Below are 13869 nucleotides of genomic sequence, written 5' to 3' on the forward strand. Positions count from 1 at the left end.
CCCAGAGGTCTAGAATGTAGTCTCACTTCCACCACCAATTTATTGTATTACCTCCAGCATATCATTTCCCCTCTGGGAGACTCAGTTTCCCCACCTGTGAAACAAGGAGGTTACAGCTAATATTATTTAGGGTTCCTTCTCACTCCAACAGTCCCCATCTATCCTTCTGTAGCTCTGATGGGCACACTGCTCCCAGCAGCTGCCTCACTGCCAGCATCACAGGTGGCCTCCTAGCCCTCACCAGGCACTAGTGGGTGCTGCACTTTATTTTCTAATCACAAGGCCCCATGATCAAAGTTACATGCTCACATCTCCTCTTGACCTCCCTTGGGTCCATTGAGCAGCTTGATTTAACCAACCTTTATTGAGCATCTGTTCTGTGCCAGGCACTGTGCTAAGGGCTCAGGGTTCAGAAAGGAACAAGGCAAGGTCCTGCCCAGGGGCTCCTGGCAGAGTGGAGGGTCCTTGAGCCCTGGGCTGGAAGGGGAACCACTGGGCGCTGCAGGGGGTGGCGAGCAGGGCTCTCTGCAGCCTGGGTCCTGGACCTGCATGGAGGTCACAGAGCAGAGAATCGGGGAGACAGTAAGGTCACAGGGGGTTCAGCAAACATATGAGGCCCCCTGAGGGGTTCAAGGAGGCTGAGGGCCCCTCAAACCGAGAAACTAGAATCATTGCGCTGGAGACTCAGGTCCAAGGGTCACTCCTCAGGTGGCAGGTAAGAAAACCTGAGCTCAAGGCCCAGTGCTTGAGCAGGGTGGGGGTGAGCAGGGTGGGGGAGGACAGAGAAGGGGTCAGGACTGGCCAGGAGAGACACAGCAGTGCTGAGCATGAGAAATGTCCCACGAGGCCGGTGAGGGCCGGCCTGGAGGGGAGGACCCAGGAGGGACTCACGGTGGCCCCTGCAGAACATTTCCTCCACTGGTTCCCTGGGCCCAGAGGGGCCAGGACTCTGCTCCCCCCAGCCATCCCACAATTGCTGCATCTCAGCAACCCCCTGTACATCCCCACGCCGTCTCTACAGACAGAATTTTGCCTAACCCCAAATCCAGCATCAGGTATGGAGGAGGGAAGACCCAGGGGGATGCAGAGTCATCCCCGAGGCGTCCACATGGATGTCCTTAGAGAACCTGGCATTGTCCCCCTTGCCGAGGAAGGGGTGTTGCAGGCAGGACAGAAAAGCCACTGCAGAGCCTTCTTGTGAGGTCTGGGCCCAAGGAGGCTCAGCAGGAGGAGGGCATGACACTTGCAGTGAGAGAGAGACTGGCTTGGGTGGGGAGGGGGCAGGAAAAAGAAGGCATTAATCCCATAAATCCTAATTTGGAAGCCCTCCCAACCCCTCTGAAGTACAGAGAATTGGGGTGGGTATAATCCTGGGGGCTCCTGGGCAGGAACCCAGCATGGGGAAGGTTGTTGCCGCTGCCCTGGTCAGCTGTCACTTGGCACCCTCTGCCTACAACATTCCCACTGCCAGCAGAGCTGAGGGGTGCCATCACCTCACCAAGGAGGACCTACATTTGGGTCTGAAAGGTGCTGGGCCAGGTTCTGGGTCCCCCAGGCAGTGTGGGTGGGAGTGCAGAGATGGCCTTGGGCAGGGTAGGGCTCTGAGCTGTGGGTTTGGGGAGGAGGCTGCTGAGTGGGGGAATTGGCCTGCTCCCCAGCTCCCAGCCCCTGGCCCCTTCCCACCACGTGTTCTCACTTGCCTGCTTGTGGCAGCCCTGAAAGAAGAACCAGGATGTCAGACAGGAACAGGTGCACAGCCACTCGGGCAGACCCTCCCCCTGGTGGCAAGCCTGAGCCATGAGCCCCAGAAGTCCAGGGGTAAGCACCTCACCTCCCTTTCACCCCCTCCCTTGGGCCATTTGATGCCTTCAATGAGACCTTGGCCAGAAACTTATTGGAGCCTCCAGATCATCAGCCCGACAACCAGTCGGTGGCTGAACTAGCCAGACAGGGGTGCCTCTGCTGGGAGGAGGGGGTGATGGCGGGTGAGGGACAGGTGGGCTTCACTGCGCAGGCTCATCCCAGAGCCCAGAAACTTGGGCAGAAGAGGCTGAAAGCTGGAGTCCCAAGCCCCGCGCCCCCCTCCAAGGCCACCCCCTCCCATGCCTCCCTTCCCCACGCCCCCCGGCAAACTCAGCCTTGTTCCCTTTCTCTGGCCCGGGGCCTGGCCAGGCCCTGTCAGCCAACAGCATTTCTGCTTTCTGTTCCCCCACTTTCTCTTCCCCATCAGCCTTTCACTCTTCCTCCCAGCTGCTGGCTTCCTGATTCTCATTCACACATCTGTTCCTCTCTCCTGGCTCCTCACCGCCCCCCACCACCCCCCCTTCTCGCTCTGCTCCCACCCGGCTCCTCCTGGCCTTTCATCTCCCCCTTCCTGGAGCTCACCCCACTGAAGCTGCCGGGTTCCAGAGGCTGGGACTTCAAAAAGAGATCAAAGCTGGGTTGCCCCATCAAAGCCCAAGCTCTGCCAGGAGCACCCCCCCCCTTAGACTATAACTCTCCCTGACAGGCCAGAGTCCCACATCCCAGCGCCCCAGGAAGCACATACTCCGCCAGAGCCCCACACTGGAAAGGCTGCTGTGTTTGTTGGAAAGTGCCCAGTGCCTGGGATTCAAAAAAGTAGCTGGAAACCTAATACAGCCAGCCCCTTACAGGTTGTGTGACCTTGGGGAGGTCACTGAACCTCTCTGACACGTGGCTACTCCATGTCTCAGTGGGCTACTGTTGGCTTTATAGGGTCGTCGAGTGGGTTAAAGGACGGAATGCAGGTCAAGGATCTAGTCTATGCCTGTCTTGTAGTAGGTGCTCAGTAGATGGTTTCTCTGGGTATTACTGCTGTTACAAAGTCCTCCAGAGATGAGAGTGTGTGGAAAGGAGAGCAGAAGTACCCAGGGAGCCGGGAGTGAGGGCTGCTGCTGCTTCCAAAGGTAGGGGTCCAAACATCTCAGTTTTGGGGCCCAGAAGGAGCCACTCCACCAGAACCTGCTCTGGGGCCTGGGCCTCAGCGGGCTGTGGCGGCCACTCGGAAGGAAGCCCATGCCCCCAGCCCTGCCAGCCGCTCGGCCCCACCGCCAGCCTGGGCTCTCATGCCCGGGGAGCCCCCTCTCCCCAGCCTCTGGCCCAGGTCCTCACTCGCAGCCTCCGCACGGCCCCACATCCCTCCAGGGGATGCTGGCGTCTGGATGGGGTGGGAGGTGGGGCTGAGAGGCCAAAGCCGCGTTTATGAAACTTTTCTTGGCTCCAAACATCAGGGAACTTCAAGGCGGACGTGACTGGAGTAAGTCCCTAAACCTCCTGAAGCTTGTTTTCTCATTTGTAAAATAAGGGGTTAGCTGCTTCAAATCCCCCTTTGGCCGCGGACTGTGCATACATTATAATTTTAAAGAACCAAGGAGGTAGGATCCAGGCTTTCCGAGCTCCCCCCCCCCCCCCCACCGGGCCCAGGAGCCCAGGAGCTGATCTTGGGTCCGCGCTGCTTCCCACCGCCGGCCGCTCGCTGCCTCTCCCGGAGCCTCTGCAGGCCCAGGCCCCGGCAGCCACGGCCGAGGGGAAGGGGCCGCCCTCCTGCACCAGCTGATGGCTGGGAACGGGCATGAGGGGGCCGAGAGCCAGGGAACCCCGGTCAGGCTGGGTGCTGCCGGCCTGCCCCGCAGCCCGGGGCCCTCCCACCTCGGCCCACTGCCCAGCACCGGCCCCCCGCTGAACCCTGCTTCCCCCAGGCAGCATCCCACCCTCCAGATCACCTGCCCCCACACACGGAGAAAAGCAAACCGCTCCTTCTCTGCTTCCTGGCTCAGCAAGCCCCCCCCCCAACACACACCGGGGTCCCCTAGGTGCTGAGGGGCCAGAGCTGCGCCGTCGCCCGTGATAACCGATGAGCTGCACCCCTGTGCCCTCCGGTGCAAAGCCACGAGCCGCCCACTGTCCCTCAACACGAGGTTTTCTCACGTTCATTTCGATTTAAGCAGACACACATGTCAAGGGGCCACCAGGGAACTGCACAGAGCCCCCAAAAAAATGTCTGGCCTCTGCCCCTCTCTCAGTCAGCACATTCAGCAAGGGACACCCCGAAGCGGGCCCGTTGGACTATTTTGGGTGGCAGGGTGGGCGAGAGAAGTCCCTGCGCCCTGCACGGCGCCCCCGAGGGCTGGATGTGGCCAGGCGCGGGGCAGGGGGGCCAGTGGAGGGTAGAGCGCTGCCCTGGGAAGCAAGCTGCCACTTCACCCCACTAACCCCTTTGTGGCGGTGAGCAGACTGGGAGCCCCAAGCCTGAGCCCCCTCCCAGGCCTTCTGATTGGGTTTCCCCTCCCCTCCCGAGGGCAGCCCTTGCTCCCGGGACCCCTCGCCACCTCAGGTGTCCCTCCTTCTCTCTGGGCCTGGGACAGTAGGAGACCCAGGCTCACACCTGGAAGGCGAGTCTTATGTTCCATACCGTAGGAGGCCAGGGGCCGAGAGGGCAGGGACGCCTTCCCCAGAGCGGGCCAGGACCCCCCACTCATTTAGCAGAGGCACTCTGGCCTCCCCTGTCTTGGCGCCCTGCCCTCAGTGGTCAGACCCTAGTTAACAGGGTTGGTGGGGCAGGGCTCCCCCTGCTGGAAAGCTCAGGAAACGTGCCCCAGCCTCGTCGGGGTGAGCTCCCTGCAGGGCAGCAGCTGCCGGACATGGGGCTTACACAGGGGAAGACCACTTCCTGTTGCTGGCTGCAACAGGGAAGAGTTGCCCCCGGGGCCACTTCCTCCAGCCTGGTCACCGGCATCCCTGGGCTCTGCACAGGCCCCTAATGGCCATCCACATGGAAGACACTGGCCCCTCTCATACTCACCCCGGCCCGCAGCTGCTGCTCTGGGCCAGCCCAGGACAGAGCCTTTTCCCGCATCCCAGTCCCCTCTGCCCAGACCCTCAGAGCCCTGAGATTCCACTTCCCTCCACATGAGCCCCACACATGAGGGAACAGGCATTAACTAGTGAATGAACGATTATGACCTCCCCTCCCATGGACATGCATGAGTCTGGCTGAGAGTGAGTGGGTGTGTCTCCTCATCACCACACATGCTCCATCCTCTCACTGAAGCTTCCAGAAAGAGTTCGACCCTGACTCCCCCTTGTCCTCCCAAGCTGAGCAGCATCCAGGCCTTTAGGCCTAAGACCACCACCCCTCATCTCCTGCCCCATGAGGCAGCTCCTCGAGTTTTCTAGAACCCCTCACATCACCTCCAAATTCAAATACCAAGCTGCTGCTTCCTGCTCCTCACCAGGCACCATAGCAGATTCCCTAAAAAGGCCAAGCAACTCAGATCAGATCATAGCTTCTGCTGGCCACTCAGAGCCTGGTCACCTCTGTCTGGTCAGGCCCTCTTGCCCACCATCAGACACAAAGAGGCTCAAGGGGCCTGGGGGCTTCTAGATCATGAGGTCTTCCAGTAGGAACCTCCAAAACCTCTAAGCCAGTCCTGTGCCAATCTGGTTCTGTTTGGACTGGGGGAGCGTCAACCCAGAAGCCATAGAGAGAGATCCCCACCTTCCAGACTCTTGGGCCTGGCGCAGGCTACACCTCCAGAGCAAGTTCAAGTGCCATGGATGGAGAGGGCCCCGGGGACATCTGGGTGGGGCCCCACGAGGCTGCCATCTGCCCTCACTACTCACATCTGCCCACAGGCTACCAGTCCTTGGAAGAGCAGTGAGGAGGGGGGAGCCGTGAGGCCTGACAGCCACAGTCCCCAAAGCACTGGACCACAAGGCAGCCATCTCCAATCTCTGAGTCTGCCTTCTTCTTCCCTCGGGCCAACAAGGGCCAGAGGATACCAAATCAGACTGGCTCATGTGAACAGTGATGGGTGGGGGCAGGAATGGGTCATCCCCAGGGCAGCTTGGGAAAGCCTCCATCTTCTAGATAGGATAAACCCCTCCTCGCCCACAACTCCCCTTCCCATCTAGGCCCCCCTGGGCTGAAGAGGCTTCAGGGGCCTTTACCTTCCCTCTTGAATACTTCCCTTCTCAAAAGCCTCCCTCCCACTTAAGATCTATGATGGGGATCGATAGAAGATAGAGCCAAACCCAACGGAGGCTCAGGGAGCTCTGGGGGAGAAAGGCCCAGTGCAAGGCTAGGGCAGCAGAATCAAGCGTGTGGGCGTAGGGGCCTAGGAAGGGAAGCTAGGGCCGATAGAACCTTTCTGGCCTTGGACAAGAAAAGCAGTTCACACCATCATCCAACATTTCCTGCCACCTTCCCATCCCCTAGCCTCGGCCCCACCAACCAGAGCTCAGTCCTCATCCCCAAACCAGAACTGTGCACCTAGTACCAGGAGGTGTGCAGAAGGACTCCCCACACCAACAGACTTGTACAGAGGAGGTCATAGCCCTGGGAACACACAGACCCAGCCCAGGCCAGCTAACCTTAGTTCTATTATTTTTATTATAAGGCAAACGGGATCATTGTATCATTAATCACTCTCTCCTGGTTTCAGCAAGACATTTGTCCAAAAGTGAACGGGACAGATAAGTACAGGCCGGGTGGGGCAGCTAGGCAGGCTCAAAAGATCTGTACGGTGGTGCCATGAGGTTTGCGGTATCATTTTATAGAACTCTCTCGTCAGCCTAGTACCAAATTTTTCATTGATTCTTTGGATCAAGAAATTGTGCTCATCGGAAGGAACAGAGTTGAAAGGAATTAGGAGGGATTCTGTAGTTAAATTGGTAATCGAAAAGGTCTATAAAAGATGTATGGTTAAATCAGAACCCCCCAAATTAAACTTAACAGAGATGAATGTAAAGTCCTCTAGTTAGCTTCAAAACTCACTCACGTGCATTTGGGATCAGAAACTCCTGGTTTAGTTGTAGTTTGTGTCAACTGTTTCATTGACAGCATGTTTAAAATGAGGTTAACAGCCTTTGGGATTTGCTTATGTCGGTGGACGCAGCTCCACAGCCGGGTAACTTAGCTGTTTGGTGACCACATCAACACCGTTTGCTTGCTTGCTTGCTTGCTTGCCAGCATGTGTATTTGCTTTTTGTTTTGTTTTGTTTTATATATTTCTGCCCCATTAACCTCAGTCTGTGCACCTTGCCTTCAAGCCAGCTCCCCTTATGGTCACAAGAGAGCTGCCACAGTTCCAACCATCACAACCAGGCTCAGATTTCTAACAGAAAAAGAGGCCAGCTCTTCTTCTGTCTTTTTAAAAGGCAGGGATGGTTTCCCAGGAGCCCCCATGCTTCTCCTTCACCTCTGAAGCTGGAATTACATCACATGGCCATGTCCTTGCCTAAATCATTCATTGGGAAGGGAAATGGGCTCACGACAGGACTTCGTAGGCCAGTTATGATTCTCCCTTGGGCACATGGAGGAGGAGGGTGGGCCCTTGCTTAAAATCAGCTTTTGAGTTAGGAAGGAGGAAAGGGGGTGACACAGAGAGAAGAGAGATGATGAGTCCCCTTATCTTCACCACCACATGTGGGCAGCAAAGACGGTCTCAAGAGACCAGTGTGAAAACACAGGCAAAGCCAGAGCAGGGGCTTCTGGACCGATCCCTGCCTCCTTCCGCCCAAGTGTAGGCTCTGGGCTGGGCCGGGGACCGAGTTAACACCCATTGTAGCTACAGACCTCTATGGAGCTGCTATTGCGCCTAAAACAAAAAGATCCAGAGAGAACCTCCCATCCGATTCCTGATTCAAAGAGCTCACAGGATCATTGGAGGAAGGAGACAGGAATACATGAAGGAACCAAGAAATAACAATTCCATTTCCCTAAACCCTGCATGAAAATCAGCCAGCTTTCTTATGCCTGAGTAGAAAACGGTCATTTAGGATTGGCACTCAGCCCCAGAGGAGTGGGGACAGACACCCTGTGCGCTGGCAACACAGAGGAACGAAGAGCGGCGTTATTACTGGAACTGCAGTCAGTTAATAGTCTAGTTAGCGGTAACAACAGAAGTGGCCGCGTCCCGGAGGGAGTAAGAGCGTCCTTTGCTTGGGGAGAGTCTCCAGGGAGACTGGGTGGTTACAAGGAGGGGTCCCACATGTGCCCACCTCACCCCTGAGATACCTTCGTACCCTCGCTACCTATGAACCAGACATGATAACATGTTTTTAAAAATAGCAACTCCGACATTTCTCAGAGCACCCTATGGGTTGGGCCCAGTGCTGGGAGCTTTAGGTACTTTATCTAGTTTAATTCCGAATGACCCACACGCTCTCCCGAAGGCCTGTTAGGGGGTCTGGAGTCACTCTTTCCCTTAATACTCAAACGTGGCTCCACTCTGCATGCTCTCCGAGATTCCCAAGAATTGCCAGGCATTTTCTTGATCCCCCCTCGCCTCACTCTGATTTCCTCTTCTTTCTCAATTTTGCTCTAAGTTCCAGAGTCTCCGCCTTTTTGTCTTCGAGTTGATTGGCAGAGATGGGGATCCTGAAGCCAGACCTGGGGTAGGGGCAGGGGGAATCCAGGAAGGCTTCCTGGAAGAAGGTGGGGGAGGGTCTGCCTTTTTCCTTCACTTTCCTCCATTCAAACTTGACTGATAGAAAAAAAAGAAACTATAAGAGATTTTTTTTTTTAAAAGACTTTATTTATTTATTCATGAGAGACCACTTACAGGAAGGAGCTGAGGCTTTGAGCGCAAGTGCGAAATCTGTGCAAAGTCACGGAGCTAGTGAGCGGTGATGCATGCATCTGAAACAGGGCTGTCGGTTCCAGAGCCGCCCGTTTAACCATCTTTAACTACTCTTCAAAGAGGCGAGGCTGGGGGAACCTTGGAGGTCAGGGAGCATGCCAGAAAGTGCAGAGCCCAGACCGGCTGAGCTGACCCGCAGGTGGAGCAGGCCCGGAGGCAGGGAGGCTGGGAGGAGGCTGGAACTGAGGAAGGCCCCGCACCTCAGCGTGGGGACCCCGGGCAAGGAGAGTGAGGGTAGATCTGGACCCTAATGAGGAGGGGAAAATGGTCAAGTGGATCAAATCCGACAGGAGGATTGACCTTGAGAAAGAGAGAGAGGAGGCAAGAATCAGCCAGATTTCCGACAGCCACCTGGGTCCTGTTCCCTGAGGTAGTGACTGTGGCGGGAAGGCGGGGAGCAGAAGTTTACCGTGAGCTTCAGTTCGCACATGAGGACACCGAGGTGCTAGGAGGCTCCCAAGCAGAACTGTCCATAAGCGTCTGTGTGTTGGGCCCTAGCTCTGCTGCTGCTGCAACCAGCCGTGCGCAGACGTGGTCATGGCCCACAGATGGTCCTTAGAGCCGTGGGGAGGCTGAGCCCTGGGATAGAAGCGTCCAGGGGGAAGGGTGGGGGCTCAGAGGACCACCAGGCCAGTGGGGAGGGGAGCTGGAGAGAGAGGTCAGAGGGAGGGAGGAGGGAAAGGGGATCCCACGCGGGGGTTTCCAAGTTGCCAAGTGCTGCTTGAGTCACGGGTGTCCTGGGACTGTCCACTGGGTTTAGAAACAGGGGGTAGGTGCCAAGGGGTTACTGGTGACTCCAGAGACCCCTGGCGATTCCACTCAGAGAAATAACACCAGAAAGCCAATTTTTATTGGTTTGAAACATAAATGAGGAGTGGGAACAGGAGACAGCAAGAGGTGGGGGGGCTGAGGGGGTGGATAAGTTGGCATCTGAAGGGACAGGAGGGAGGGCGAGGGACAGAGGGCTGGGCTTTGGGAAGGGAGAGGGTCAATCAAGCACAGATGGTCATGGGAAGGAGCCAGCGACAGTGAAGGCTCAGGTGGAGACAGATCAGAGGCTCTGGGGCTCAGGGACAGAGGCTCCCACCAGCCTCTCCTAAAGACAGCCTTTGTCAGAAGCATCTGCATTGGTAGAAATCCCCTAGGAAATCTGGGCCTGGGCACCCCCATTGTCCCAGGAGGGCCACAGAAGGAGCAGAGGTGGCAGGTGCCGGGTGGAGGCACGGGAGGCTGTGCTCAGGAAATGCTGGGGCAGCCTGGGTCCTCCTGGGCCGCCCAGAAGCCCCATCCCCACGGGGCCACAGCAAAGCTCTCCCTGGCCGCCGTCCCCAGCACTTAAGCTGGCCCTGCCGGCCGGCAGGGACCGCAGTGTCTGTGTCCCTCTGCCCCTCGGAACTTCCTGTGTGCCTACAACCCCCACCTGGGTGTAGTGTCCTGGCTCCTGGCTCCTTGATCCAGAGCAGAGAACATCCCAGAGCCCAGGTGCCCAAAGAACTCAAGCACCTCCCCAAGCCTGCCCCACCCCCCAAGTCTGCAGGCACAGCTCCCCCAGCCTCCTTTCCACATCCCCAACCTTCCTCAGTTCCACCAGCAATCCCGTCTACACTCCATGACTACCACGTGCCGCTTACTCATTCTTTCATTTAATGCACAATACGGGGTACCCACCCCCCACCCAGCCCCTTGCCCGCTGCTGGAGACACCACGTGAACCAACAGACCCGTCCTTGCACTTGTGCAGCTTGCAGCCCTCTCCCCCGGGGATCTGCCTGACAACTTTGCATATCTTATCTTATTAATCCTTATGACAACCCTACAAAATAGGCATCGCTATCTTCAAGGCGGTAACAGTCACCCAGCTTGCAGATGGCACAGCCTGGCCCTCCCCGCTTCAGAGTCTCCACCACCTGCAAGCAGAGCTGACCCTCTGCTCCTCTGCTTCTCTGGGCACAGGGTCCCCGAGTTCCCGTCTCTAGAGACACCCCTGCCTCTCCCTCTGTTTCCTCCCTCCTTCCTTCTCTCCCGTCCCTGGACCTTTGGAGGAAAGAGCATGTTGAGTCCAGAGACCCAGGCCTGAGGCTGGCTGCCCGACCAGGCTGTGTCCCTGCTCAGAGCCCTGGTCCCCTCCTCCGTGGAGTGAGGACAACAGTCCCGGCTCTGCCCTCTCCAGAAGGCACGGGGAGGTCGGCGATGTGAAAGTGCTTTCAGAGGCTCTCACAGGCAAGGGGTTACTCTGATCAAAACCTTCTCCAAGCAGAAGCCCCGGCATCAGCAAATTACATGCTAACGTGTGCCACAGCCACTGAGTTCCCCGGCCCAGTCCGTTCCCACGGCAAGCCCTCCGCTAGCTGTGTAATGACAGGGTTCTCCTCTTCCGAAGGAATGTCAGGTGTCATCTGACAGGGAGAAAGAGGATCGGGGGGCCTTCCTTGCACTTCTGCAATCACAGCCAAGAAAAGATGACAAGGCTTGCATTTATTGAGCATTTATTACACACCAGGCACTAAGATAAGCACTTTGTGCGTGGCACCTCATTTATTTCTCGCGAAGCTTTCAGAGTAAAATGCAACCATTTTTACTTTACAGAGAAGAAAATTAATTGATCAGAAGTTACAAAACTCGGGACACCTGGATGGCTGAGTGGTTGAGTGGCTGCCTTCAGCTCAGGTCGTGATCCCAGGGTCCCAGGATCGAGTCCCATATCAGGCTCCCCGCAGGGAGCCTGCTTCTCCCTCTGCCTGTGTCTCTGCCTCTCTCTGTGTGTGTCTCTCATGAATAAATAAATAAAATCTTAAAAAAAAAAGTTACAAAACTTTGAAGTGGTGGGTTTAGGACTTGGACCTGGCCCTGTCTGATTCCAAAACTCATGCTTCTCACACGAATTAAAACTCAAACCTGCCTGAAATCCCTCCTGTAAGCCATGCCCTCCAACAGCAACCTCAGCCACAAGACTCCACAGGAGTCACCGGTTTCCCCCCACCCCCCGCCACCTCTGCATTAGAGCACCTGCTCTATGAGGACACGGACAGTATTAAATTCTTCATTTGATCCCCAAACAGCAGGCCCAGCACAGTGCCTGGGCCACAGAAGTCACAAGAAACATTAGCCGAAGGACCAAATGACCAAAGAATAATTTTTGTCTGAAGGATAAAATCGTGACTCTCACACGCAAATATAAAATCAACCAGTTACCCAAAATCTTATTTTACTCATTAATTAATGGGGTGAATCAGTAGGTGTTGCCATTGGTTCAAAGGAAAACTCAAAAGGACCTCAACTATAAATGTCTTCGTCTGCTTAGGCTGTCGTACCAAAACACCTCAGGCTGGGTGGCTGAAACAACAGAATTTATTTCTCATTGTTTTGGAGGCTGGGAGTCCAAAATCAGGGTAATCAGAGTAGGTTTCTGAGGAGAGCTCTTCCTAGCTTATCAGTGGCTGTCTTCTCGCTCTGTCCTCACATGGCCTTGGCTTGGTGTGAGCATGCACAAGGGAGGAGAGAGAGAGAGAGAGAAAGGGGGGGGGGGCGGGTATGCTAGCCTATGACCAGAGCCCCATCCTTTGACCTCATGTCACCCTCATTACTGCCCTGCAGTTTCCAGCTCCTAATTCAGCCACACTGCGGGGTCAGGGCATTGACATATGAATTTGAGAGGAGGGGGACTCAAGCATTCAGTCCATAACAAGAGGCAAAGCCGAAATGACCTTACAGACAGATGTAAAACAGGTCTATCCACAGGGCAATAATCAATCTCATTCCAGGGAACACAGAGGGTATTTTTAAAGACAATAAGCATTTGTGTTACTACCCATTTTCTACAACTTCCAGAGCCTTAGAACACCTCAAAGACAGTGAAAGGTCAAAAGAAAACAAAACAAAACAAGAATGTGCTGGTCTTTTACAATGTTTCCAGAGTGATCCATGAAAGCAGGTGTCAGGGCCACGCATCAGGAAGTGTCCACTCCCCAGCCATCCCTAATGCCACCTCCCTCGGACTATGCTTTTACATAACCTCTAACTACTCGGGGTGGTCCCATAGCCTAGACCCTAGGCTTTTCGATTCCCACCCACAGTAATACTAACATCCAATTCATATTTACAGCTGCCTTTGGAATGGAACATCTCCTTTGTCTACACTGGAGGAAAGAAGGTTGTATTAAAATGTCCTAAAAGGAGAAGGTCCTCACATGCTTAGTAGCTGACACCAAGGGGACAGGGGGACAGGGGTGAAAAGAGCCCTGCGGTGCCTGGGGTTCACTATTTAAAATTGGCACTGGCCCAGGAGGATTCCTTAGCCCAAAAAAGAGGGTGCACTCTACAATCCTACTAGAAAGGGGCATCCCCAGCCTACTTAGACCCCAAGGGTTTCTTACCTTTCTTACCTAAGTGGGTGCTACTGAAAAGTTTCAACTCTTGCCAGAAATTGCACCTGACAGGGGGCAGAGAATGTAAGAGAAAGAACAGGAGTGTGGAGGAGGTTCCCACTGGAAAAATTCATGGAAAGTAAACTCTGGGATGTCTCCATGCCCGGTAGAGCCCACCTAGCTCACTGGGAAATTCAATCTTGACTTCAGATCCTCTGGAAGTCCAACTTTGCTCTTGGAAAACAATTTCTGGCACCTTTCTCTGATTTCCTTTTATGAAGGCCAAGTTCTACCTGTAAAACAGAGTTTGTGGTGCAGATCCATGGTGTTTATCTCTGAAAGAACAACAGTCCGTGCAAACTGGCCAAGATCCACATCAACAGTGAACTGCTCACATCTCTACCTGGACTGGCAGTAACCTATAACCACTTGGCTGTGTCTCAGTCTGATCAGTCTGCTACAACAGACTGGCTTATAGACAACAGAAATTTGTCTCTCACAGATCTAGAGGCTGGAGCTGCATAGTCAGATAGAAAAGAGAACCAGAGACACCTCTAAGGTCCTTTTATAAGGACACCAAGCCCATCGTGAGGACTCCATCCTCATGACCTCATCACTTCCCAAAGGCCCCACCTCCAGAGGCCATTACCCTGGGGTAGGGGGTATTTCATCACATGAATCTAAGTGGAGGACCCAACATTCAGTCCATTGCAACTGGCCACTTCCTACCATCCCACTCAGATGCCAGTCATCTTCCTAGACATATATGACCTTATCAGTGTCCTGCCTAAAATATTTTGGCTTCCAGTCTCCTACAGGATAAGGCCCAAGATGCACATGGCA

This window comes from Vulpes lagopus, chromosome 10 (genome assembly GCF_018345385.1).
Source record: "Vulpes lagopus strain Blue_001 chromosome 10, ASM1834538v1, whole genome shotgun sequence".
Classification (NCBI taxonomy): Eukaryota; Metazoa; Chordata; class Mammalia; order Carnivora; family Canidae; genus Vulpes; species Vulpes lagopus.